Source organism: Xenopus tropicalis, chromosome 8, assembly GCF_000004195.4.
Source record: "Xenopus tropicalis strain Nigerian chromosome 8, UCB_Xtro_10.0, whole genome shotgun sequence".
In the NCBI taxonomy this organism is placed as follows: Eukaryota; Metazoa; Chordata; class Amphibia; order Anura; family Pipidae; genus Xenopus; species Xenopus tropicalis.
The window spans coordinates 137,515,409-137,540,937 of NC_030684.2; the positions used below are offsets into that span (position 1 = coordinate 137,515,409).

Genomic DNA, 25,529 nt, shown 5'->3' on the forward strand with positions numbered 1-25,529 from the left:
GATATCCCCACCTACGTTTCATCAACGACCCGATGCGGTCCCCGATCCGACTGAATCTTTTAACCTGGCTAATCGATATCTGCCCAATTTCAGGCCAGATATCGGTTGGGCAGGCCCCTTGTTTCTGCCCCTACACATGCCGATAAACTGCCGAACCTGTCCAAGGGACCCATATCGGCAGCTACAATAGGCCCGTGTATGGGGACCTTTAGAGCCAATCTCAAAAGGTTCCTGGGTACAGACACTACAATGCCATTTCTTATTTCACCCGTCCCCAATGAGTCTCCTAATGAGTCTCCTCTTTTTACATATAATATGCTTCCTAGACTATAAACAAACACTCCAAACTCAGGCTACAGCTGTATAATGAGACACTAGTGCCCTGGCTGGAACGGAACCCAGGACCCCAGCCTTGCCAGAAAGCAGCACCAACCACACAAGCATTGCCCATTTCCATTGGCCAAAAAATAATCTTTTAATAAATGGGTACAGCAGCCTACATTAGTACTACAAGCAGGTTCTCCCCACGTTTGGAGTGGGTTAATTAATGCCTAGTTGGACTCCTATTAATATTCTTTTTCGCTCTACGTAAAATTCCCCTTCAGCTCGACGACTGCAGAAACAGACTCCCGGCATCCAAATAAGGGACGGCAACGGGGGCAAGTCTGACTCCTACAGAAACCCAATCCATTTTTGCTCAAGATGAAGCACTTTCTCAGCCATTGTTCCCTTCTCCGTCTCTTGTTGTGCCCGTGCCAAACAGAAGTCGGCTCTCTGAATATTCAGGAGCGTTGGCAGCTGCGGGCTAAAATATGATAGCAACAATAACATTTTATGACAATAGTGTGGGAAGGCAGCAAGGGGGTTTTTTGGGGGGGGGTATTGCATATTCCGTCAGATTTTTATGCGACCGGAGGAGCTGACACAGAACACAGCACCTGTTTTGCTTTATGGCCCGGAGCTACAATCCAAAAAATGTTTCCTTTTACCATCACCTTTCTTGCTGAGTAGCGAAGGGCGGTACTGGCCGGACTCGGCCGTTGCCATTTTCTCCGAATGGATATTAAGAAAAAGAAAAATGTCAGCTTTAAATAACAATACAGCAAATCCAAATTCCATGTAGTCTGTAATCAGAAAATCAATAGGCATCAAAGGCGGCGGAGAAGCGGAAGGTAACATTTGCTCTGAACCGTCGCCGCTCAGCCGCCGACTTCTCCTCTGATTATTCTGATTGGTTTCTTTGTCAGTCCTATTACGAGAGTGGCACCGTGACAGGCGGATAATTAAGACATGATTCAGGTAGAGTTCCGGAAAACACATTGTGAATGGGGTAAGCTGCTTTGGCTTTATGGGGGTCTGGGGCTTTGTTAGTACAATGGGGGCCTTACATACTATTTCCCCATGGCTGCGGAAGGGTAATAGGATTAGGAAATGTGGCTATAAAGCATTGCAGAAACCATCTTGCCACCCCGGCGGCTAGAGCTTTGGCAGGAAGGCCTCAACCAGCAATTTAAATTATGCCTATTTGCTTATTTTGGAATGGGGGTTGAATACTTGCCCAACCTTGATATACTTGGAACTTTGGATGAATGGCTGACACAACAAGATATCCCTATAACTGTAACCTTGTCCTGAGCTAAGTTTGGTCATTCAAGGAAGGTTTGAACCAAAACAGTCCAATGACTATTCCAGTGGTAAAAGTAGCCATATCTAAACCCTAGTGCCAACCATCTATTGGGACACCTGTTGTAGAAGGACCACATCAAGAGAACATACACGGCCAGATCTAAACCCTAATGCCAACAATCTATTGGGACACCTTTTGTAGAAGGACCACATCAAGAGAACATACACGGATCTAAACCCTAGTGCCAAACATCTATTGGGACACCTGTTGTAGAAGGACCACATCAAGAGAACATACACGCCCAGATCTAAACCCTTGCACCAACCATCTATTGGGACACCTGTTGGAGAAGGACCACATCAAGAGAACATACACGCCCAGATCTAAACCCTTGAGCCAACCATCTATTGGGACACCTGTTGGAGAAGGACCACATCAAGAGAACATACACGGCCAGATCTAAACCCTAGTGCCAACCATCTATTGGGACACCTGTTGGAGAAGGACCACATCGAGAGAACATACACGGGCAGATCTAAACCCTAGTACCAACAATCTATTGGGACACCTGTTGTAGAAGGACCACATCAAGAGAACATACACGGATCTAAACCCTAGTGCCAACCATCTATTGGGACACCTGTTGGAGAAGGACCACATCAAGAGAACATACACGGCCAGATCTAAACCCTAGTGCCAATCATCTATTGGGACACCTGTTGGAGAAGGACCACATCAAGAGAACATACACGGCCAAATCTAAACCCTAATGCCAACAATCTATTGGGACACCTGTTGGAGAAGGACCACATCAAGAGAACATACACGGATCTAAACCCTAGTGCCAACCATCTATTGGGACACATGTTGGAGAAGGACCACATCAAGAGAACATACACGGGCAGATCTAAACCCTAGTACCAACCATCTATTGGGACACCTGTTGGAGAAGGATCACATCAAGAGAACATACACGGCCAGATCTAAACCCTAGTGCCAACCATCTATTGGGACACCTGTTGTAGAAGGACCACATCAAGAGAACATACATGGTCAGATCTAAACCCTAGTGCCAACCATCTATTGGGACACCTGTTGTAGAAGGACCACATCAAGAGAACATACACGGGCAGATCTAAACCCTAGTGCCAACCATCTATTGGGACACCTGTTGGAGAAGGACCACATCAAGAGAACTATTAGACGAGGACCTTTTGTTGGCCTCCACCTTAAGGCCAATCTCAAAAGGTTCTTGGGCGCAGACTACTATTCTTTTGCAACTCCAATCCCATTTCTTATTCCACCCTCCCTTCTCAATGAGTACACGGCAGCACGTTACTAATGGAGTAATGGCTTATTAGGTTGTAATATAGAGCAGGAGAGAGATGAAGCCAATGGTGCATAGACGCAGTTGGCTTCTGACTTGCGCTGCATAACAAACACACCGCAGGCACGACACAAAGCAGCTATGGATAATCTATAGAAATAAAGAACATTCACCAGGTATTGTATTCCGCTCAAGGCATAATAATAATAATAATATCATTAGCATCATAACCGCTACTGAGGTCTGCGCTCGGAGGCAGTTTGGGAGCCGGAGATGCATTAAGGCCGATCATTGTGCTGTATAGACGTCTCCTTCGTGCCGTTTTGCAATGAATGAGGCCGACACGGTTCCTCGCACACAGGCCGGATACGCTCTCAATGTGTTAACTGGGATCTGAACCATGGGAAAGGGCTGACATTACCTACAGTAAATTAGTAGCCACCTCAGCCCATAATTTTGCTGTCATGTCTTTGTCTTCTTAGAACTTTGATCCTTCGACACTTTCTGCATAGAAATATTAAGCACCCAGTTCTTCAGAGCTCATTATGTATATGTATAGCGCTCCTGAAGTTCCAGAGGGAATAACGTATTGGCAAAAACAGGTCCAATGCCTCTACTAAATACCTTCGTCTATGAGCATTAAGGTCCCCATACACGGGCCGATAGTAGCTGCCGATATTGGTCCCTTAGACAGATTCGGCAGCTAATCGGCCCGTGTATGGGCACTACCGACGGGCCTGCCCGACCGATATCTGGCCTGAAATCGGCCAGAAATTGGCCCTGGGGCCAAACAATTGAATTATAATGATGGGCATAGGGAACGCCGGTCCGAGAGCCGATGCAGTCCCCAATCGACTAGATTTTCTAACCTGCCCGATCGATATCTGCCCGATTTCAGGCCAGATGTCGGTCAGGCTGGCCCGTCGGTAGTGCCCATACACTAGGGGGCCGATTAGCTGCCGAATCTGTCTAAGGGACCCATATCGGCAGTTACTATCGGCCCGTGTATGGGGACATTGATCGTGCAGGTTAAAAAATCTAGTCGGATCGGGGACCGCATTGGCTCGTTGATGCAGTCCCCGAACTGACTTTGCCTATACCCGTCATTATAATTCGATCGTTCGGCCCCAGGGCCAAATGACCAAATTAGCCTGAATTCTCCCAATATCGCCCACCTGTAGGTGGGGATATAGGGAGAAGACCCGCTCGTTCGGTGACATCGCCAAGTGACCGGATCTGAAGGTGTTAGATCTAATCTAACCATAAATGGGCATGGCCAGGGGTGTGGCCAAAAGAGTTCAAATATGGCACTAAGAGTTGCTGGCAGATATATGTAGGTCCAACCTCTATCCTTCTCGCTGTCCCCTTTGGACAACCCCAAATTTGCTTATTTATTCCTCAGGCTTGGACTCCAAAGTTGCCTTATGAAGCAGGAGTTCTTTTTCCCTATAATGCTACAGTAGATGTTCCTTGAGCTAAGCCCTTCTTGTTGGTCTCTGGAACTAAAAGGCAGCACTTTGGGGTTGAATTGTTACCTGGGATCCATTAAGTTAGATCTGGCGGTCCATCAGCTGTGGCGGTTTCCGTGACGACGGACCGCACTAAGCCAGGGAAGGGGCTTGAGCATGAAGGAACCCGGCATTGTACGAGGGCAGAAGAGAGGGACGTGGAACAATGGGGAGATGTAACGGGAGAGGGGCCCATTGTTCAGGTGAGTGTCGTATGGCTTTGATTTCTAAAGCGAGAACGAACAAGAGCTTTTTGTATTTCTTTTTTTTATCAGATTCACTTTAGAAGTCACCTTCCCAGTCACTTCACAATCTCCACGAAGAGACATGGGGATAAATACATTTACCCGACTCAAAGCTAAGCCTAATAACAGGGCCTATACGACTTTTACTATAGTTTACAATATTAGACTTATGGCAACTGTCATATAGCAGCCTCTGGTGTGCCCCGCCCCTCTACTGCATACCCCCCTATTGATCTAGTGTAAATGAATTTGATTGGCTGGCTAGGCAGGTACCAAAAACCAACGAGGGCCTCCCTAGGGATGCTGGAGTACCTTTCATGCAGCTCTAAGGGGCCCTTTTTGCCCTTTAATGCATATAATGGCCCCGGGAGCCCCAGTGCAATATCCTGTGGGATTTAAGTGTTTCCTACTGACCTTGCCTGTATTTATACTCATTATACGATGAAATCTATACCCTCGTTCAGCCAGCCTTCCCAACAACATTGCCTTTTATGGAACGTACAGTGGCAATTGGAGTACAACGACCTCATTAATACCAATTATGCTGAACACAGTCTCGTTAGTCTGCTTTGCCCCTCCTCTTTGCGTATCCGTAGCAGTGTGTAAGAGCCAACACGCTATGTGATTACCCGTCACAAACCAAATTACCCTTCAGTGCATCTTCTCCTCGTCCCACCTAGACCTTAGGCCCATCCTTCATAGTCCAACTGATTTCATTAATGTACCGTATCTTTAAGATTGGCTGGTTTCGAGACTGTCACATCCAAGAACTGGTGACAATCCCGAGATATCTGATTTAATTTTTAATCAGAGTAAACAGCTCGCTGCCATCCTTCAGCAAACTCAGCACTTGTAATGGGGGAAATTTACAAGCTGTCACGTGCCAGACTGTTGGAATATAAATAACCCGACAGTCGAAGGGCTGTAAAGCCTGCAATACTCCAAATGAAATAAGCAAATGGTTGATTATCTCGTTGGACTTGCTATCTACCCATTCAGGCGATGATCTCCCCACCCCAACATCTGTAGGCCCCGCGTCTGCTCCAGAAACCAACCCTTTGCCACGGGCTTGTAGGCCTCATCCATTAAGACATGGCAGGTAATGAGTGAAATATGGACGGCCGACCTTCTGTCCTACAGGATCCAGCTGCTTCTATCTTGCCTGGCAGGGGTGGGCTGGATAGACAAGGAACTGGGCTGAAGGAACACCAAGATGAATGAACCTTGCGAGACTCCTACTCTCAAAGCCTAATGAGAATTTTAAATTAAATAATGCAAGCATATTCATCAAACACTGCCTCGCCTTGACATCCTACGAGCCGGCTTCCCGCTAGATGCCCTGACATTAATAGCATTTTAGCTGCTTCTCATTGTTTTAATCCACTTATTCCTGAATTGTGCATTGTGCCGTTTGCCTGACGGAACGCTCGCTAAAAGCCAGGCTTCTTCTACACTTGGGGGGAGATTTTTCCATCCGCGAACGCTCCAAATGCTTTTTTTTCCCTAATGAGCATTATTTTTGCGACAATTTCACCACCGCTGCGACTTTTTTCGTATCTTGCGCAAATTTTTCGACAAATTCGTATTGTCGCGCTGAGTACAAAAGTTTCGGATTCATTCAAGCTTCCGTATGGTGACTTTCCTTGGGCCAGGTTGGAGCTGCCATTTATTCCTATGGGAGGCTTCCAAAATCATGCACAGAAGGATCAAAGTCGGAAAGGTTTTCAACAACAACAAACATTTGTAAAGCGCTTTTCTCCCGTAGGACCCAAAGCGCATTTACGCGCCATTTACGATCGTTCAATGAGAAAAAGTTGCGCAAGATAAGAAAAAGTCGCAATCTTCAGAAATGATCGTATCCAATCCGACTTTTTCCCATTCGGGATTCGAACTTGTGTTTAATGAATCGGCCCCTTCTTCTAATACTTGACACTTCCCTCTACAGCAATTGTTTTCATTCTGGTTTGTCGTGTAAAAATACGGTGGACTTTTCTACTGGATGCAAAGAACGTTTTTTTTAGAAGGAGAAGAGTCGTTCGACCCACATCTTTTTGACTACAAAAATTAGATCCTCTCTTAAGATACCCATGATGTTTAGATATGATGCCCAAAGTATATATATTATCCCCCCCCCCCCCATGGAATTATATCTGACTACTGACAGATAGACAACCTTCTGTTTCTCTTCCTGCTGAGCCAGCCGCGCAGTTTGCGCCTAACGAGCCTCTTTTTTTGCCAATACAGGAAGACATCAGGGACAGGAAAATGATAGGCTGACAGCCGACTAATGGCAGGTATTGTATCAGCGGAGAATGAGACAGGCACCAGCAGAGAGGAGCTAAAGTGGCGGTTCATTGATATTTCAGAAAAATATGACACTTCGTGAATAGAGGGTGGACGGGGGGGGGGGGGGTGCATAAAGAAGTAAGAAATCACGGACAAAGAAAAGGAACGGACAAGCTTCGCCAAGATATCTATCTATGCAGAGGAGAGATTTACGTGTCCCTGTGGCCCATTGTCCAGAATTTTTTACCCTGTGTGCCAGGCAATAAAGTAGAATCCTAATAACTGTCGTGATTCTATTAGCAGCTTTAGTGCCATCCCGCCTCTTTGAAGTGAGGATTATCAAACTTTTTGTCACAGGCTCACTCCATAGATAAAAAAAAAAGAACCATCTGAAGGTTCTAGCTGCAGGAGAAACGGTTGGGTTTGTTGGATTGGTTATTTGCTAGTCATTTCTCAGCACAAGCCATCTTCTTTGAGAAAAGATTACAATGGTTGTGTCCCCTGCAGGAACCTGCTTGAATGTGAGGTCATTGTATGGGAGAGAATGTTGGTATTGTCCAACTTGCCAGATATTTCTCTAAAAGCTAGTAAACAATATTCGAATAGACAAAAGAACACAGAATATCTACAGACAAATACGGGTGAGGGCCCAAGTTCTAGTAACATTGGCCTAAGTTCTATGTTACCTACAATAGTTAGCAATTGGGCAGGCAAGTTGGAGATAACCTACTTTTCTCCATCCATGTCTTAAGGTGGCCATACATCTTCAGATCTGCTCACTTGGCGATGTCACCAAGTGACCAAATCTTCTCCCAATATCCCCCACCTACGGGTGGGCGATATCGGGAGAATCCAGGCTAATTCGGTCGTTTGGCCCTGGGGTATAGGCAAAGTTGGTCTGGGGACCGCATCAACGAGCGGATGCGGCCACAGATCTGACTAGATTTTTTAACCTGCCCGATCAATATCTGGCCGATTTCAGGCCAGATATCGGTCGTGAAGGCCCGTCGGTAGTGCCCATACACGGGCCGATTAGCTGCCAAATCGGTCTAAGGGACCCATATCGGCAGTTAGAATCGGCCCGTGTATGGCCACCTTTACCCAGCTCTTCCCCAAGCCTTCAAGGTGAAGGACGCAGACATGGTGGAAGACAAGAAGGAGCGCCATCATGAATGCAACACATGCTTTAATGTGGGCACTTGCTCCAAACGTTCCTTCAGTAACAGATGCTTTAATAGGTTTAATGATAGCATTCTACTCTACTTGGGGGTTCCTTGCCCCAGTTCAGACACATATAAGCCCACAGGCTTATAGATCTATTGGAATCGTGCACTTGATATCTACTGCTCAACAGTGGTGTCCACCTGGATGTGGCCCTCAAGGGAAAGACGACCCTATGCATTGATCACAAGTGTATTATGGAGCTGAGTGGCAAAGAGTCTGGTAGAGTTTTGTAGGTCATAAATACTGAGAACTTTCCGCCTATATATTGTACAAGTTTTATACTTACTACAGACAGAATGGGAAATCATCTGTTGACTTATCTATAATAATTAACAGATAAAGGCCGATCCTGCTCTTCTTCTGAAATGAAACCACGCTCGCCCGCCTTTGATATACGGCTTTATTCCCTAATTCACTTTGCCATAGTGTATATTGAATTATTTTAATTGAATATTCTCCTCCAGATAGAAAAAAAAATTCCCAAAGGCAGCAAAAGTATTGTGAATCACTGAAAGCGATCGTCACAGGTTTCAGGGGTGGCCAAGTGGAAATGCGTGTAATCGTATTATGGTACAGAGAGTCGTGAAGGCACCGAAGGGCCCCACAGCCGATTAGGTGAAGTGAGTGAGTAACAGACAAGCTTCTCTTATCTTCTCCCATATTTGCCTTTCTTTCTTTTTTTTGGCCCAAACTACTGAATTTTCCAAGTTGGAGATTTAGCCTTTGCGCCTAGCAAGCTGATTTGAAGATTTACAGAATGGAAGACCATCCAATTAATAGAAAATCAAATAAGATTTCAGCGCTCTTGAAATCAAATTATTTCTTCTCTGAGACAAAAGGAAAAAAGCCCTGCAGAGCTTTAGGGAATGTAATAAAGGCAGCTATCCTACCGGGACGAGAGGGGGCCACAGGCGAGGGGTGCGACAGAGGGGAGGCCGGCGGAATACTAAAGTCAATTCTTTAATATAATGACCCCCTCACCCTTCGTTCATGCACCACGGACTCATTTACATTCCTTATTTATTGCGGCCAAGGAGCCGGATGAGGGTAAATATCACGGGGAGAGAACAAAAAGATGTATGGAGGTGTCAGATGAAAATGTAACAGCGTTGTGGACCACGAAATGACTTCCTAATTGAATAATTCTCCAGCCCGGAGTGGCACCGAATGTGACAATGACTGGTCAAGTGCCAAGAGAACAAATCACTGCCGTAGGTTCTTTGTTAAGAAATATGTTTGGGGCTTTCAAAAAACCGCTCTTGTGAGATGGAAGAACTGGCGTTTGAACGAGGACGTTGAGCGTGACACTACGGCTCAGTAGGGATAGCGCTTGGTTGACTTACGGCACACATCAGAGCTACCCCCTTGGCCAACCTACAGTACCCAAGGAGCGCTGGTTCTTAAACAGACAGGTCTCTGTTACTGGGCTCACGTAGTCTCAAAAATACTCCTGTGGTTCATGTTCAGCATTGCATTGGTCCTGCAGCTATGGAATTCCTCTTTTTATGTACAATGTACTCCTCCCTTAGACTCTCACCAGTACTGCAGATGTGGACATGTGGCCGATTCAGGTCGGCAACTTATCTGCCCATGTATGGGGCCCTCTGGCAGACCTTCCCAACTGGTTTTTGGCCAAAAATTGGCCAGATAGGATAGACTTGATTTTTCCTCGAATCGGGACCGCATTGGCTCATTGATGTGGTCATCGCTCTGACTCTTCCTATCCCCTTCATTACAATGTGATTGCAGTAGCACCGTATCGCCCACCCATATCGGGGGAAAGATTTGCCGACCCCGCCAAAAGAGCAAATCTTAATGGGTATGGCCACCTTTAACCTGCCCTGACTGATGTCTGTTATTGACTAGGGATGCTCTGCTCTTGGTTCCACACATGAAGATGCTTCCAAGGGTTTGGGCACCATGGAACTTTCCTACTCATGTCTGGAATCAGTTTGTAGGGTGTTTTGGAAGGTTGAACTTGCCAGGCCTAGGTGCAGAGCTCCACTAACAATTGGAACAATAGGAAGGCGGCCATACTATGTGTAGTTCCTTGTATGCCCTTCGCCCTTGCCAGGGCGTGCGTACATGGTGCCCTGCGGATATACATGTGCTATGGATATTGGTTGGTTCCAGAATTGGGCAGGTTAGAAAATGTAATCTGCTGATGCTCCATGTTGACCAGTTCATGGTTCAGCAGCAGATAAGGAAGCGGAGCTCCACCATCAATACTATGTGTAGTTCCTTGTATGCCCTCCGCCCATTGGTCGATCCAGCGCATGTATGATCACCTTAACTACGGTTGGTTACTAAATTATTCTCATTATTTTCCTCATTGGTAATTGGCTATGGGCCCCTACGTTATCTATCTCACAGAAATGGAGACTTCCGTTAATTAAAAGTGCGGCGACTCAAGAAATTCTGCCGAGACAAAAGCATTCAACGTCTTTCCATCACGCGTTAGAAATGGCGAGCGCGGCTTTGAGGATGCTCTGATGAGCCAAGCGTAAATATGATGAAATATAGCCATAATTAAAAAAGCATCGACTTTAACCCCACGGCTATCAGTAATGTAGATGTAATGAGTTTACCATTCCCCGGGGCCCGATTACCACTGGCAGCCTCGGAATACATAGGGGCCGTTAGGGAAACGTACGGCTTTACAGCACAGCGCCAAACGTAGGCGCACATCACTCATTTATGATAACATCCCCCAGCTGAATACGGTTTAGTCTACGATGAAAAGGGGTCGCCAACGTCCCGTAAACCCATCACGGCAATCCAAACTAGGAACCGGGGGAAATGCGGCTGGGGCAATGAATGCACCGCACCCTGGGCCGCAATAAAACTATGGCACAATGTGCTTTGGGGTAACAGAAGACCCCCGACTATATATATACTGTATATTGCTATAAAGCTTTCTTTGCACACTATTTTGCACGTGCAAAGTTACATATATTGTAATATGGTCCTTTCTTACGTTGCCTTTTGCACCGTGTCCAGCAATAATATTCCTAGCAACTTTGTAATTGGTCTTCTTTATTTATTGTTTACAGTTTTTGAATTATTTCCCTTTTTCTTCTACATCTTTTCCGCTTTCAAATGGGGGGGTCACTGACCCCGGCAACTAGAAAACCACTATTGCTCAGTGAGGCTACAACATTATTGTTACTTTTTATTGCTTTCCTTTTTATTCAGTCCCTCATCTATTCATATACCAGTCTCTCATCCAAACCTCTGCCTGGTTGCTAGAGTAAACACGACCCTAGCAACCAGACAGCTGCTGAAAATCCAAACTGGGGAGCTGCTGAACAAAAATCTAAGCAGCTGAAAAACTACATATAATAAAAAAATAAAAAATTGTCTCAGAATATCACGATTAAGTGCTCTTCCTAGGCACGAAACGCGTCAGGCGTTCATGTTTGAGATGTTTTTTCTTCAAATAAAACACGTTTTGGTCCAGTTTTGTGCCAGCCCAAAGGTGTGAGGGCTGTGCCCCTGGGCTTTTTACTTTTTGTAGATGAGTTGTCCCCAAATTCAGCTGGAGAGACAGAAGCCCACAGCCGGGGGTGCAGAGAAGCCGACTGGGATGTTCTAGAGGGCATGGCTCGGCACTGCAATCGGCAGAACGACTCGAGAGCCCTTTATGCGGTCACAGGCAGAGCGGCAGAGGCTGAAGGAAATGGTACAGAGTGCCTCCTTAGACAGGGCTCATTGAACAGAGCCTTTCATCTAATTGGCTGCCGAGAAGAGAACTGCACTTTGCAAATGAATGGAGCGCATAATTCCGAAATCTAACGAGCAGCCTCGTTATTCTCTGCCCTCAGTAACCATGGCACATGGAGATGCCGGCCAATACACGTATGCCAACAGGAAGGGATAGAATGTACAATGAGCAGACGTATATATATGTGTTATACGTTATAGAGCCTGGCACGGTCACATGGCTATGGCTGGCCTGTCTGAGCTGTGGGGTTACTGGGGGGGGGGGGCAGAATAAAGGATAATAATTAATATTATAACACAGAGGTGTCACAAAGTCTATAATAGGGTATCTGCTAACTACTTATTCCCATATCCCAGTAATTGTTGGACGTATTGAATTCAAGCCGACCTGTGATGCCCAACATTTGGCCAAACCCCCCATAGCTCATAAGTGATAACCCCTGACTGGAATGTAAACGGGCACCCACAATGCACTGCTTTTACCCACAAGGCATTGCAGATACCAGTAATGGTGATAACAACTGACTGGAATCTAAGCAGAACATTGGACGTGTGAGCCCCCATAATGCAATGCTTTTACCCATAAGACATTGAAGGTTCCAGTAATGGTGGAACATCAGACCTATGAGCATTCACACTGCATTGCTTTTACCCACAATGCATTGCTTTTACCCACAAGGCATTGCAGATACCAGTAATGGTGATAACAACTGACTGGAATCTAAGCAGAACATTGGACGTGTGAGCCCCCATAATGCAATGCTTTTACCCATAAGACATTGAAGGTTCCAGTAATGGTGGAACATCAGACCTATGAGCATTCACACTGCATTGCTTTTACCCACAATGCATTGCTTTTACCCACAATGCATTGCTTTTACCCACAAGGCATTGCAGATACCAGTAATGGTGATAACACCTGACTGGAATCTAAGCAGAACATTGGACGTGTGAGCCCCCATAATGCAATGCTTTTACCCATAAGACATTGCAGGTTCCAGTAATGGTGGAACGTCAGACATATGAGCATTCACACTGCATTGCTTTTACCCACAATGCATTGCTTTTACCCACAATGCACTGCTTTTACCCACAAGGCATTGCAGATACCAGTAATGGTGATAACACCTGACTGGAATCTAAGTGGAGTGCAGATAGGCCTACTACCCAACTCTGCCCCCCAGCCAAGGCTCTGAGCCCCCCTAGGAGGGCCAGACTCACAGTTTAGGAAGCCTCACTCCACTGAGTGTTCACTTGATCTAGCACTTGCTTGAATACAGGACCATTATGGCCTCTGAAACGCTTGGGGTTCTATAAAAAGTAATGGTTGCCACCCCCCCATGATCAGCACCTACCCCCAGATTTTTGCCTGGGGCCACTGTTGCCATGTAGTGTTCCCTGGTCAGATTCCCAGCATGCCTCGGGGCCTCCGGTTAGACAGCCTTGGATGACAAAACTTGTTGGTTTATATTAGTGTTTATAGCCTATACTTCCTATTCACCCCTCCTTCTCTGTAAACCCGAGAAGCAACACAGAAGACAATCCATGCATAATGTAGAAAAACAAAACCATATTAACCCCCGCCCTCCCGTCTAGCAGGCCCGTTTGCCTACGGGATGGAACATAATTCCCTGCGCACCTTTTCAAGCTCAGTCTCCCACACGCGCGCGGCTGTCACCCTCGGCTTCCAAACGACTGGGCTATTAATAATTCAGGCCCTGTAGCCTTTTTTAGCCAAGAAACTGAAAGGGCCCCCGGGGGAGATTGAATTACCTGCTTTCACCTCGGCAGGAGCGGTCACTATTCCACACAGTTTGTGCCAATCCCAGCCAATCAGAGTCACCGGCATCGCCCCGTGCGTCGCCATGAACACAATCTGGCCCTTTTCCCGCTTGTAATCACTTACTATTCTCATATCCCCCCCCCCTTTTTGTTGTTTGCTTCTTCCACCAACTTCATTTACATTTTTCAAATGTTTTTTTTTTTCCCTGGAGTCTTAATCATAATATTTCCTCCGACTCGTTAATGGCATCCAGTCCCGCGTCCCCGGCGCTGCTGATTTGCCAGCTACGCGGCCGCACAGGGAGCGGGGCCAGACGAGCGCAGAAAGGCACATTAGCAAACCCACAACTAATATTGCGCTTTCCTAATTTTTTTTTTTTAAATAAAGTTTGGCGGAAAGGGCTGAAATTAAAGGGCAAATGTTCCTGTTTATGAGTGCAGGGCTTACTGGGTGCAGAGAATGATCCCTGTTGCCTTATTTGTGTTCATATGTATGGGTAGGGGTTGCCATACTGCTTGCCTAAGCGCCGTCTCATTTAAAACTAAAACTAAACCCCTTTTCTATAAAAAATATATCACATAAACAGCCCATATGTAAACCCTGCTTCATCTAAATAAACCATTTCCATATACTTTTTTAGCAGTATGTGTTATTGGGTAATCCTAAATAGGAAACTGCCATTTTAAGTACTAAGGGCCGCCCCCTGGGATCATAGGATTCACAGTGCACACAAACAAGCCAAGGCACACATATATGCTAGGCCCCATCAGCCAATGAATGGGCAGAGTTCTGCCTTTTGCTCCCACACTACTTCCTGTTACAGTTAGAGCTGCATCACTTCCTGTCAGCTGATCTCTGAGGGAGCACACAGCCCAGCACAAAATGGCAGCTCAAGGGAAAGGATATAAAAGGGCAATATTTACTGATATATATATTCCAGTTTGGGGAGATTCTTTAATAGGTCACTTAACATGATATAAACTAATCTATAATCTATTGGTTATGTATTTATTCTAGGGGTTACTTTTCCTTTAAAGCCTGGGAGATAAATCACATCATGGGGTCTCTAGGAGGCTACTTGTGCCCCCCCCCCCATTTCATACAATTTTATCAGTATCAGCCATCTATACTTATACCTTGAACCCGCTCCACTCTCGCCTCTCCTTTCTCTCCTTCCCAGCCCTCCTCCTCCTCCTCCATGGAGCACCCACCCCTGGAGTCCCACTTTATTGCTTGCTTTATGTGAGGCTTGATGATTCTCATTGTACAGCTGTCTGGATTTAGAAACCCTATAATAATCTGGGAAGACACAAACACACATACACCTGCCTTTCTTCCCCGAGATGGGATTTAGTTGCAGGGTTTAATCAAAATCTAGACATCCAGCGGCATCTCCTCCTGATATGAACTGAGCAAGAGGAGAGCGCGGGCGGCGCGGCTGATACACCTCGGGGGTCACTTGGTAACCATTTCCCTGCCAGGAACATGAGGCAGCTCTTGCTCAAATCAGTCTATCACTAGCACAATCTTTCGAAAAGATTGTTCAGCTAACACGTTATTAGAAGCTACTTCTTGTCACCCGAGGCATTCTATCTGTAATATCCCATACAGCCAATTTTTACGCATCAGACGCGTCTGTTCTGAAGATTCAGAATTTGTATCTAAGTCCACTGATCTATATCATAGACTAATAGAAAGGGGGTATTCCAAGAATAATATTATTAAAGCTTTCGAGCGGGCAGCATCTGTAGACAGATCTAATCTTTTTGACAGATATCATGTGCACAATCAACAAGTATCAAAACATAAGAAATATGCTAAAAAGAAGGACAACGATTTTCTGACATGTATCTTGACTTATAGCCCCCAACAAAAAATTATAGAAAAAATCATTAATGATAATTTAACCATTTTAAAATTAGATCCTATCTTGAGACAAATACTTCATAAAGGACATAAATATATTACTCGAAAAACTGAAACTTTGAGCAATTTACTGTCACCAAGTTTAATACACACTAGACAGCCGACAACTACATGGTTGTCTACTAAAGGGTGCTATAAGTGTGGATCCAGTCAATGTATCACTTGTAATTATATACAAAAAACGGATTCGTTTATCTCTTCTATGACTATGAAAAAATATCAGATAAAACACTTTATCAATTGCAATACTAAAAATGTTATATATCTCCTTACTTGCACTAAGTGCATGAAACAATATGTAGGTCAGACATGTAGAAAGTTAAAAGAAAGAATAAGGGAACATGTATTGAACATTACTAATGTCAACAGTCACACCACTGTTGCAAAACATTTCTCTGAATGCTCCAATAGATCCTTGTCTTTTTTACAGGTTATAGGGATAGATCGTGCTATCCCTAGCCCTAGAGGGGGCGATATCTCTTTGGTTCTAATTAGAAAAGAAACTAAGTGGATTTTTTTCCTAAAAACTCGACAACCACATGGACTTAACTATGACTATGATGTTACCTGTTATGTATAAGTACTTAAATCTAGCCTTTTTATGGTTACACACCAATTCAATGTATATAACGCTTAATATATCCCTATGTAAATTTATGACTTTTTATCTACTTTCCCTAGCCACATGACCCTTGGGTCTGATTGGTTAATTGCAAAGTCTATTTCATTGGTCAAATTTGTCTTTAAATATTCTGTATTGTGTTCAATGTATTCAGCCTATGACTAAGTACCCTAAGGTATGAAACGCGTAAGGCTATCTGCTTTTACATATGGATAGAATAAAATTTATATTTTTTAATTAATTACCTTCTACTGGCTGCAATTTTCTACTATTTTGCACTTTTTCTCAACAAACAATCCGGAGTGCCTGCCTATTTTTATAATTGGTTTCCAGCTCTTGCTCAAACACTAGGGGGTTACAGACTGGGGGAACCATTATGCCACCGGTACGGGGTACAAACATAGTAAGTTAGGTTGAAAAAAGACATATGTCCATCAAGTTCAACCATAATGCCTATATAATGCGAATGTGGGCCATAATGGATGGCCCATAGGTGCCTACATGCACACCCCTTACTTGGTGAATGGTGCTTTGAGGGCATCAATATGGCACCTATATCACAGTAAAGGAACTATATATATATTATATGTAATATATAACAACTTGAGTACCCACAATGCATTGCTTTTCCCCACAAGGCATATCATGTATGGGTAATGGTGATAACCCCTGACTGGATTACGAGATGAACATTGGATGTTCGGGCACCCACAACGTACAGCTTTTGCCCACAAGGCATTTTATGTATCGGTAATGGTGATAACCCCTGACTGGCATGTAAACGGGCACCCACAATGCATTGCTTTTACCCACAAGGCATTGCAGATACCAGTAATGGTGATAACAACTGACTGCAATCGAAGCAGAACATTGGACGTGTGAGCCCCCATAATGCACTGCTTTTACCCACAAGACATTGCAGATACCAGTAATGGTGATAACAACTGACTGCAATCGAAGCAGAACATTGGGAGTGTGAGCCCCCATAATGCACTGCTTTTACCCACAAGACATTGCAGATACCAGTAATGGTGATAACAACTGACTGCAATCGAAGCAGAACATTGGGAGTGTGAGCCCCCATAATGCAATGCTTCTACCCATAAGACATTGCAGGTTCAAGTAATGGTGATAACCCCTGACTGGAATATAAATGGGCACCCATAATGCATTGCTTTTACCCACAAGGCATTGCAGATACCAGTAATGGTGATAACAACTGACTGGAATCTAAGCAGAACATTGGAAGTGTGAGCCCCCATAATGCACTGCTTTTACCCATAAGGCACTACAGGTTCCAGTAATGGTGGAACGTCAGACATATGAGCATCCACACTACATTGCTTTTACCCACAAGGCATTGCAGATATAGTAATGGTGATAACAACTGACTGGAATCTAAGTGGAAAATTAGACCTATGAGCATCCACATTGCATTGCTTTTACCCACAATGCATTGCTTGTAGCCAGAATGTGTCACACAGGTACCAGCAATGACAATAAAGCCTGAGTGGATCTTTAGCACACACGAGCACCCACAATGCATTGCTTTTACCCACAAGGCATTGCAGATACAGTAATGGTGATAACAACTGACTGGAATCTAAGTGGAACATTAGATGTTAGTAAGCATCCACATTGCATTGCTTTTACCCAGAATGCATTGCTTTTTCCCAGAATGCATTGCTTTTACCCAGAATGCATTGCTTGTAGCCAGAATGTGTCACACAGGTACCAGCAATGACAATAAAGCCTGAGTGGATCTTTAGCACACACGTGCACCCACAATGCATTGCTTTTACCCACAAGGCACTGCAGGTACCAGTAATGGTGATAACACCTCACCGGTCCCTAAGCAGAACGTTGGAAGCGTGAGTACCCACAATGCATTGCAGGTACTAGAAATGCTAACATAGCATGTAACTACCAACAATGCATTGCTGGTACCCAGAATGCACTGCACATGTCAATCAATTCCAATTCCAGTGGCAGCGATACCTGACTAGATCCTAAGCGGAACACTGGGCACATGACTACCCACAATGCAGTGCAGGTATCAGGACAAGTGAACCCAGAATATAATGTTTTGCCTAATAACAGAAAACACAAGTTATTTGTACATATAATTGCTATTAGAAGCGGTGTTTGTCCTTTTCTATTCTCTTTCTCTGTCGCAAGACAGCAGCCTGACAGACCCGACTCGCTGGGGGAGACCGACCTTTGCAACTTTGTTTAAAATGTAACATTATTATTATATATTATTATTATTAGGCAAAAACTTATTGTTGGGGTCGACGTGCCCTTTAAAACACATTGGCAACATGTTGAAAAAGGGGCCCTGGGATAAAAGTGTTTGTTATTGGCCTAAGGCAAAGTCATAGCATGTTGTTTCCGTGATGCCCTGCCATGTACCTGCCAGCTCGGCATGAGAGCACATGGACTACACGTATGCAGAGCTGTCACTCACAGGGATATAGACTGCTGAGCGAGACTGCTCTGCTAACAGGAGCTACAGGAGACGCTTATCTTAACACGGGGGGCTTGCTCACTCCCCCTCTCTCTTCATATCCAGGCTATAAAAAGCCCTCATTAAATGTGACGAGCGCCTTTATCGGATTCTTCCCGCTACCTGTTCTCTGCCTTCTGATTCCTGCCTCGCAGTTTAACGTGTTGAGCGGCACCTCTTTCAGCACCCATACGTCCCCCTGCTCTCCCCACCCTACAGATCCCTTCAAATCAGCGCAGTCCTTGCATCTCACACTCTTTTATATGTGCCAGTCTCTCTGTGCCAGCCGAGCCGCAAGGAACCCCAGCTGGGGAGGGTATATATAGTATATAACAATCTAGCACCCTATCACATTTCCATCAGTCCCTGCCCCAGTGAGCTTACAATCTAAGGTCCCTATCCCATTCCCATCAGCCCCTGCCCCAGTGAGCTTACAATCTAAGGTCCCTATCACATTCCCATCAGCCCCTGCCCCAGTGAGCTTACAATCTAAGGTCCCTATCCCATTCCCATCAGTCCCTGCCCCAGTGAGCTTACAATCTAAGGTCCCTATCCCATTCCCATCAGTCCCTGCCCCAGTGAGCTTACAATCTAAGGTCCCTATCACATTCCCATCAGTCCCTGCCCCAGTGGAGCTTACAATCTAAGGTCCCTATCATTTTCCCATCAGTCCCTGCCCCAGTGGAGCTTACAATCTAAGGTCCCTATCCCATTCCCATCAGTCCCTGCCCCAGTGAGCTTACAATCTAAGGTCCCTATCACATTCCCATCAGCCCCTGCCCCAGTGAGCTTACAATCTAAGGTCCCTATCACATTCCCATCAGTCCCTGCCCCAGTGAGCTTACAATCTAAGGTCCCTATCACATTCCCATCAGTCCCTGCCCCAGTGAGCTTACAATCTAAGGTCCCTATCCCATTCCCATCAGTCCCTGCCCCAGTGAGCTTACAATCTAAGGTCCCTATCACATTCCCATCAGCCCCTGTCCCAGTGAGCTTACAATCTAAGGTCCCTATCACATTCCCATCAGTCCCTGCCCCAGTGAGCTTACAATCTAAGGTCCCTATCACATTCATTTCCACCAGGGTCAGTTTTATCAGGAGCCAATTAACCTGCCTGTATGTTTTTGGACAACCTTGAGAACGGAGGATCCTGGGAACTGTAGTTTAGCTCCGGCTACTGGACCATCCGGCCTGGCAGCTGAACAGGAATCCGTTCGCCGCGCACTAAATGGATATAATATTTTTAGCTTCCCGTTACAGATTAGTTTTAAAACCTGATGGTTTTTTTTTAGAACATCTGAAATACAGCTTTTAATTAAGCCTTTATATAGGCAGAAAGACAGGCAGACAAAGGGAAATGTCAGCGGCGCAGATAATTCTCGCTGAAAGGGCTCCGAACATAATATTTTGCTGCTGTCACCGAAGTCGTGATCACGGCACGAACATAAAGGGCCTCATTTACTAAACCCCCGGGGGCAAGTGCCGGAGCCCTTATTCTACCGAGGCACCCTATGGCACCCTGAATGGCACAAAAGCAATATAATCCAGCTTTTAACCTTGGAACGGCCTTCACTCTGCCAGTGTTTGGGTAAAGGAGGGTATCGTGGGAAAGTGAAAGTCGCCCCGGCCCTGCCAGGGATATAATCTCCTGCTTATCACAGGGATGTCTTGCCTTATTTTCCATCTGGCACCCGTGAGGCTCAGACAAGGACAGAATTAGACAGTTGTGTCTGGACTGCACTTTTATCACCTCCTCATAGTTTGCAGCCTGTCTCCCCACAGCTGCCAACGCCGCCGCGCTGCCAGGGATTCGGCGCTGCTGCACTGACAGGTTACAGTTACGCTGCACTGATAATGAACTGAGCCGTCCCCGAAAAAAGGGGCACCCTGAACTCAGATATTCTACATTTCAATCTGGGCGAGGGATGAACATGGGAGACAGCTCCCAAGGAAATAATAAAATAGTCACAGTATAAAGAAACTGTACTGGGTGCCGAGGTGCCTTTTTGGGTGCCCTGTCGGCTAATGTCTGGCATTTGTTTTGTTCCAGCCGCACCTCTCCGGCATTTCCATATACTCCCCATTCCCTTGCTCAGAACATTCACATCAAAACACTCAGGGAAAGAGAGAAACAGAAGCAGATGTTACAGGGAAAAAAAGTTGTTTTTTTGTAATGGGAAGAAGTGACAAATGCAGGTGCCAGGGGTGGGAAAGTGCTAAATCCCAGCATTCAAAGAAATACCAAGCGGCAAAACCGTGCTCTGTCTATTTCAGTACATGGCGTGTAAAATGATTTAATTTTATCTCTTTATAAATCTGCACAGCCATAAAGCAGGGCAGGACTGCTGCTTACAATGGGGGGATCAGATAGGATCTGTGCCACTGTGACAGAATGCTCTGTTATACAGATAGCTAGAATCTCAGCCATAAAGCAGGGCAGGACTGCTGCTTACAATGGGGGGATCAGATAGGATCTGTGCCACTGTGACAGAATGCTCTGTTATACAGATAGCTAGAATCTCAGCCATAAAGCAGGGCAGGACTGCTGCTTACAATGGGGGGGGGATAGGATCTGTGCCACTGTGACAGAATGCTCTGTTATACAGATAGCTAGAATCTCAGCCATAAAGCAGGGCAGGACTGCTGCTTACAATGGGGGGGTCAGATAGGATCTGTGCCACTGTGACAGAATGCTCTGTTATACAGATAGCTAGAATCTCAGCCATAAAGCAGGGCAGGACTGCTGCTTACAATGGGGGGGATCAGATAGGATCTGTGCCACTGTGACAGAATGCTCTGTTATACAGATAGCTAGAATCTCAGCCATAAAGCAGGGCAGGACTGCTGCTTACAATGGGGGGGATCAGATAGGATCTGTGCCACTGTGACAGAATGCTCTGTTATACAGATAGCTAGAATCTCAGCCATAAAGCAGGGCAGGACTGCTGCTTACAATGGGGGGGGGGGGGTCATATAGGATCTGTGCCACTGTGACAGAATGCTCTGTTATACAGATAGCTAGAATCTCAGCCATAAAGCAGGGCAGGACTGCTGCTTACAATGGGGGGATCAGATAGGATCTGTGCCACTGTGACAGAATGCTCTGTTATACAGATAGCTAGAATCTCAGCCATAAAGCAGGGCAGGACTGCTGCTTACAATGGGGGGGTCAGATAGGATCTGTGCCACTGTGACAGAATGCTCTGTTATACAGATAGCTAGAATCTCAGCCATAAAGCAGGGCAGGACTGCTGCTTACAATGGGGGGGATCAGATAGGATCTGTGCCACTGTGACAGAATGCTCTGTTATACAGATAGCTAGAATCTCAGCCATAAAGCAGGGCAGGACTGCTGCTTACAATGGGGGGGGGGGGGGGGGTCATATAGGATCTGTGCCACTGTGACAGAATGCTCTGTTATACAGATAGCTAGAATCTCAGCCATAAAGCAGGGCAGGACTGCTGCTTACAATGGGGGGATCAGATAGGATCTGTGCCACTGTGACAGAATGCTCTGTTATACAGATAGCTAGAATCTCAGCCATAAAGCAGGGCAGGACTGCTGCTTACAATGGGGGGGATCAGATAGGATCTGTGCCACTGTGACAGAATGCTCTGTTATACAGATAGCTAGAATCTCAGCCATAAAGCAGGGCAGGACTGCTGCTTACAATGGGGGGATCAGATAGGATCTGTGCCACTGTGACAGAATGCTCTGTTATATAGATAGCTAGAATCTCAGCCATAAAGCAGGGCAGGACTGCTGCTTACAATGGGGGGGGGGGGGATAGGATCTGTGCCACTGTGACAGAATGCTCTGTTATACAGATAGCTAGAATCTCAGCCATAAAGCAGGGCAGGACTGCTGCTTACAATGGGGGGATCAGATAGGATCTGTGCCACTGTGACAGAATGCTCTGTTATACAGATAGCTAGAATCTCAGCCATAAAGCAGGGCAGGACTGCTGCTTACAATGGGGGGATCAGATAGGATCTGTGCCACTGTGACAGAATGCTCTGTTATACAGATAGCTAGAATAACCGGCGGTACAGCTGCCCTTAAGTGCCTGCCCTGACTCACTATGAATCACAGGAAGCTTACAGGCTCCTATACACAAACCCACATTCCTTAGCGCTCCTTAGTGACCCAGTCCAGGAATTTCAGGCAGCGGCATTGTCAAAACTGAACAATACAATGCCCAGGAAACCAGGTCCCAGAGATAACATCCTGACCGCTTATGAAAATACGTCAGTGTCGCTTTAAGAGAGAAGAGTCCATTTTCCCTATTGTCTTTACACAAACAAATTATGATGGTGTCCCTTTAATAAAGAGAAGCGGTCAGCGTTTCCCAGCAAGCATTGGGAGATTAGCACCGCCGCCCTGGCACTTGGGAAGCCTCTTATCACCTTATGCTTAGGCTGGGGGGCCCCCCCCACTACTTCTGCGCCCCCCCCCCTCCACCTCGTGGAAACAAAATCCTTTACACTCAGCGGGATTAACAAGGGATTAATTCATCATATGCCCAGCCAATAAGAACGGGATCACTCAGCGGCCAATAGAAGGGTTGAAGGGGTCAGACCTGTGTTCCTTGGCCCCCCCGCAGGTCCCTTGTTTTAGGGTTGAACTGACCAATTGCAACTAATTAACCCCATCATGTTGGTTGCAGCTACTGAATGTAGAATGGGGGGGGGGGGGGAAATTGCCCTATGGATTATATTGTATTACCCCCGGCTCAGTATAAACACATATTCCTTCTACTTTACCCCTACGTGTAACATTCACTCGGATAGAATGGCGCTAGGATAAAGCCGGATAAACTTCTAGCCCTTTTTTTTTTTTTTTTTTTTTTTTAAAGGGAAACTATAATCCCCTTGTAAAATATTCCATTTCTATTTCACTTTTATGCACTTGTAATTAGTCGCTGGCAGTTTTACTGGCCCTAAATATATCCTAAAATTACATTGTGTTAAAACTGCCATGTAACGCTTTCCTTTGCCTTGTTTAAGGTTTCTAATCATTTTACTAATTAATCCTATTAAGGGATTCGAATCCTGCAGTGATGTAAATAGTGAGATTATATGAGCCGTGTATACCGCCACTGAATGCCGACAACACTGTAGCCAGCCAATGATCTTTAAGCTATAGCTGGGAGCAATTGGCCTTCAGCCTTTGGGTGCCAGTTACCAACCAATCCAATGATCTTTAAGCTATGGCTGGGAGCAATTGGCCTTCAGCCTTTGGGTGCCAGTTACCAACCAATCCAATGATCTTTAAGCTATGGCTGGGAGCAATTGGCCTTCAGCCTTTGGGTGACAGTAACCAACCAATGATCTTTAAGCTATGGCTGGGAGCAATTGGCCTTCAGCCTTTGGGTGCCGGTAACTAAACCAATGGTCTTCAAACTTTGACCACAGCTGGGAGCCAGTTATCTTTAACCTTTGGGTGCCAGTAACCAAGCCTCAAACTTTGGCTACAGCTGTGAGCAATTGACCATCAAACTTTGGGTGCCAGTAACCAAGCCAATGGTCTTCAAACTTTGGCTATAGTTGGGAGCAAATTGGCCTTCAACCTTTGGGCGCCAGTAACCAAGCTAAAGATCTTCAAACTTTGGCTATAGTTGGGAGCAAATTGGCCACCAAGCTTTGGGCGCCAGTAACTAAACCAATGGTCTTCAAACTTTGGCTACAGCTGGGAGCAAGTTATCTTTAACCTTTGGGTGCCAGTAACTAAGCCAGTGGTCTTCAAACTTTGGCTACAGCTGTGAGAAATTGACCATCAACCTTTGGGTGCCAGTAGCCAAGCCAGTGGTCTTCAAACTTTGGCTACAGCTGTGAGAAATTGACCATCAACCTTTGGGTGCCAGTAACCAAGCTAAAGATCTTCAAACTTTGGCTATAGTTGGGAGCAAATTGGCCACCAAGCTTTGGGCGCCAGTAACTAAACCAATGGTCTTCAAACTTTGGCTACAGCTGGGAGCAAGTTATCTTTAACCTTTGGGTGCCAGTAACTAAGCCAGTGGTCTTCAAACTTTGGCTACAGCTGTGAGAAATTGACCATCAACCTTTGGGTGCCAGTAGCCAAGCCAGTGGTCTTCAAACTTTGGCTACAGCTGTGAGAAATTGACCATCAACCTTTGGGTGCCAGTAACCAAGCCAATGATCTTCAAACTTTGGCTATAGTTGGGAGCAAATTGCCCACCAAATTGGCCACCAGTAACTAAACCAATGGTCTTCAAACTTTGGCTATAGCTGGGAGCCAGTTATCTTTAACCTTTGGGTGCCAGTAACCAAGCCAATGACCTTCATACTTTGGCTATAGTTGGGAGCAAATTGGCCACCAAATTGGCCACCTTTGGGCACCAGTAACTAAACCAATGGTCTTCAAACTTTGGCTATAGCTGGGAGCCAGGTATCTTTAACCTTTGGGTGCCAGTAACCAAGTCAATGATCTTCAAACTTTGGCTATAGTTGGGATCAAATTGACCATCAACCTTTGGGCACCAGTAACAAAGCCAATGATCTTCAAACTTTGGCTACAGCTGAGAGCCAGTTATGTTCAATATTTGGGTGCCAGTAACCGAGCTAATGATCTTTAAACTTTTGCTATAGATGGGGGCAAATTGGCCTTCGACCTTTGGGTGCCAGTTACCAAACCAATGGTCTTCAAACTTTGGCTATAACTGGATAACGATCAAACTTTGGCTACTACAAGATCATTGACTTGTTGCTGGAAGTCACTAGATCATTGTCTC

General features: G+C 45.6%; 1 protein-coding gene across 2 annotated transcripts in view; it reads right to left on the reverse strand.

Moving 5' to 3' along the window:
- Positions 1-25,529, reverse strand: part of sema6c (semaphorin 6C) — a 145,641-nt gene that overhangs the window by 80,872 nt on the left and 39,240 nt on the right. The gene's annotated exons all lie outside the window — the stretch shown is intronic.